We start from the raw sequence: 4465 nt of genomic DNA on the forward strand, positions 1-4465 counted from the left end.
AGTAAAACTAATTTTCCAACAATCCCCCACATGAATGAAAATTGCTTCAACAATTTCAAGTTGCTTAGGTAAAATCCAACAGTTGAATCATGTATAACATAGGTAGGTTTTACCCTTTGAACCTTCCCTTAAGACACATTTATTTTACTAGCGTAATAGTAGACTCAATATCCTTGAACTGTTCTTCCATTTGTGTAAATAATCAGTACATATCGCACATGATTCTCCCTAACCTAGTTAGGTTCTCGTTGATGTGTTCGTTATGGTCATAAACACTTGTCTGGTTCTGTAAGAGCTCTTAGGAATTTGCCTATTCTATTCCCTTTGAATCGACCCACTTCTTTCTCAAATAGGTGATTTTATCATAATCATTAAAAGCTAAAGCCTGATGATTTCCAGCATAGCATCAACTATTATAACCTTATCCTTCATCACTATTTATTATAGGAATGGTTTGGGGTTGACCCCCACAGTGATCCACATATGTTATATGCAAGTAGGTTGTCTCATTGAACCTAGATGTTGGGATCTCTAGCATTAAAAGTTAAAGCTTTGAACCGACCCCACTTCTTTCTCACATAGGTGATTTTATCATAATCATTAAAAGCTACAACTTGATGATATCCAACTTAGCATCAACTATAAGCTAATCCTACATTACTAATTATTTTAGGAATGGGTTGGGGTTGACCCCCGCAATGATCCACATATGTTATATACAAGTAGGTTGTCCCATTGAACTTAGATCTTGGGATCTCTAGTCAGCCAGTTTAGGTTTTCCTTTAGTATAACTTATTCGTTCATGGGTTTTATTCCCATTCCTTTTGAAAATTTTGCAACTAACTCCCTATTTAACCCTATGGTTAGCGGATACACAATGTTATCCTTGGACCTTATGTACTTAATTGAGATAACTACAGTTGAGAGGAGTTATCGAATGGCGGTGTGTCTTCGACGGATATGTCGAGACTTACCATTATACATAGCACATTGCATCCATCCAGTTGCTGATTGACTATCGTAATGGATTGAGATTGCAGAAACTGGTTTAGGCCATCCCGGTATATCTTCCAGAAATTTTCGTAGCCATTCAGCTTCTTCTCCACTTTTATCAAGTGATATAAATTTTGATTTCATGGTGGATCTAGATATAACTATTTTTTTTAAGATTTCCATGATATAGCTCCACCTCTAAGTGTGATAAAAACCCGCTGGTTGACTTGGATTATTTAATGTCAGATATCCAATTTGCATCACTATACCATTCTATCACCTCGAGATATCTTTTATAGTGCAACCCTTATTTGTGAGTGTACTTTAACTATTCTAATACTCTTTTAATACTCTTCTAGTGTTCATAACTCAGATTACTCTGCTTATTGCAAAAGCTAAGTTGGGTCTGGTACAAATCGTAAGGTGCATCAGACTACCAATAATTCTTGCATGTTCGACTTGTGCATCTCCTTCACCTGTATGTTTACTTATATGGTGACTTGTATCAATTACTGTTCGAGCTACAATAGTATCACTATAGTTGAACTTCGCAAGAAATTTATCCACATAATGGGTTTGATTTAAAGTAATTTTATTTTTAGTCGTTGTAATCTTCACACCGAGGATGACATCTGCCAAACTCATATATTTCATGTCGAATCTTGCCTTTAACATGTTCTTTGTTGATTGAACCATTTTATCATTGCTACCACCAATAAACATATTATCAACATAAAGGCACAAGATAACATAACCCTCACTTGTGTTTTTAACATAAACACACTTGTCACATTCATTAATCATGTATCCACTTTCCAACATCACATGGTCAAACTTTTGATGCAACTGTTTTAGGGCTTGTTTCAACCTATATAATGACTTCACTAGTTTTTAAACCATTGATTATTGTCCTAGGGAAACATACCCTTCTGGTTGTTCCATGTACACTTATTCTTCTAAATCCTTGTTTAGAAAAGCTATTTTAACATCCATTGGATGTACTTGAAGATTTCTTATAGAAGTGATTGCAAGTACCAATCTAAAAGATGTAATACATGTGACAGGATAGTAGGTATCAAAGTAATCAAGCCCACTTTTCTGTCCATATCCTTTTATTACAAGTCTTGCCTTGTACTTGTCAATGGTTCCATCCGCTTTCATTTTTTTCTTGAAAATCCATTTATCACCTAGTGGCATGCAACCTTGAGGTAAATCCACCAGCTCCCATGTATGGTTTTGCAAGATGGAATCTATTTTGCTTTTAATTGGCTCTTTCCATTAAGGTCCTTCAGAAGTGGTGTTTGCCTATTTGAAAGTTTGAGGCTCTTTTTCAACCATGTAAGTGTAGAAATCATCTCCAAATGACTTCTCAACTCGTGCCCCTTTACTTCTACCGGGCTCTTTTCTTCCTCTATTTCTTCTTCACGAGAGGACTCATTGTGCTTAATTAATTGTAGAGCACTTGTATCAACCATATCAAAACATGGGAACATATTCTCAAAGAACGATGCATTTCTTGACTCCATTATTACGCCTTTGTAAATTTCTGGTATTTTTGAGTCATGCACAAGAAATTGATGAGAACTACTATTTTGTGCATATCCAACAAATATGCAATCAACAGTCTTGAGTCCTATCTTAACCACCTTGGGTGCAGGTACCATGACCTTTGCAAGGCACCCCCACACTCAAAGGTATTTGTAGGATGGTTTTATGCCTGACTATAACTCGATGGTGTTTTATCTGATTTCTTTTATGGGACGTTATTTAAAATGTAGTTAGCTAAAAGTATAGTCCCCCCCCCCCCCCATTGTGGGTGGCAACCCAGAACTTAACAACATGACATTCATCATATCCTTTAAAGGTTTGAATTTTCCTTTCCGCCATGTCATTTTGTTGTGGTGAATAAGGTGCAGTAAGCTCATGTATGATACCATGATTTGCACAAAATCGATCAAATGGTGATACATATTCACCTCCATGGTCACTTCTTAGTACTTTATTTTTCTTATTAAATTGATTCTCAACTTCACTTTTATACACTTTAAACTTATCTATAACCTCATCTTTACGTTTAAGTAAATAGACATAGCATAATTTAGTGCAATCATCAACAAAAGTGATAAAATAATTATTTCCACCTTTAGATGGAATTGATTTCTTGTCACATACATTGGTGTGAATTAATCCAAGTGGTTTAGTCGTTCTTTGAATGGACTTAAAATATTGTCTTGTTAATTTTGATTCAACACAAGTGTTGTATTTGTATTTTGAGTCAATGTGAAAGTGTGGTATGTGTTCGAGTTTAACTAAACATCAAAGAGTATCAAAATTAACATGCCCTAATCTAGCATGCCAAATATTTGAAGACTCAAGCAAGTAAGTAGAAGAATTATTCATTTCATTATCATTTGGCTTAAGATCCATTACATAAAGTTTGATTATACCCCTATCAGCATACCCCTTACCCATATACACACCATTTTTGGTTAACATAAATTTATCTGACTCAAACACCAAGCGAAAACCATGCTTGTTGAACAACTAACCCGACACAAGATTCTTACGAATTTCGGGCACATACAAAACATCATTCAATGTAAGCTCTCTTCCTGAAGTCATCTTCAACACAATCTTCTGAACACCTTGGATATCAGAATTTGTCGAGTTTCCCATGAACAACTTGTCACCATTATCCACAAGCTTGAAGTTTCCAGACCATTCTCTATTAGAGCAAACATGAAGAGTAACTACCGTATAAATCCACCATTCTCTTGGATTGGACTCCATAAGGTTAATTTCATAAATAACCGCTGCAAGATCGATGTCAGACACATATTTGGTTATCTTCTCCACAATGTTTTTTTCTTTTGCTTTCTTAGGAAGCTTGCAATTGGCAGCTTGATGACCACTTTGGTCACAATTATGACAGTTTCCTTGAAACTTCTTCTTAAATGTTCCACATTTGTCTCTCAGGTTTCCACATTTACCTTTCTTTTGAAACTTACTCTTTCCAAACTTGCTCTTCCCTGAACTTTGACCATGCTCCACCACATTAGCTTGTTCTAAGGTAGATTTATAAGTACTAAGGTCCTCAATAGTCATCTCATTTCACTTATGTTTCAAGTAATTCTTGAAATCAACCCAATAAGGGGATAACTTCTCAATCATGGAAGCAACTTAGAAAGGCTCTTTAACCCCATACCCTCGGCATCAATCTCATGTAGGAGGACTTGTAGTTCTTGGACTTGAGGCATAACCGATTTCCTATCTACCCTTTTATAGTCTAGAAACTGGGCAACCACAAACTTCTTGGTCCCAACATCTTCTGTTTTGTACTTTTTGTCCAATGATTCTCATAGTTCTTTTGCCATTTTTGTTACAATATAACTATTATACAATGAATCCATTAGACCATTTATAACATAATTCCTACATAAGAAATCAAAATGTTTCCAAGCTTCAATAGCAC

Source organism: Lactuca saligna, chromosome 2, assembly GCF_052625555.1.
Source record: "Lactuca saligna cultivar CGN05327 chromosome 2, ASM5262555v1, whole genome shotgun sequence".
Lineage (NCBI taxonomy): Eukaryota > Viridiplantae > Streptophyta > Magnoliopsida > Asterales > Asteraceae > Lactuca > Lactuca saligna.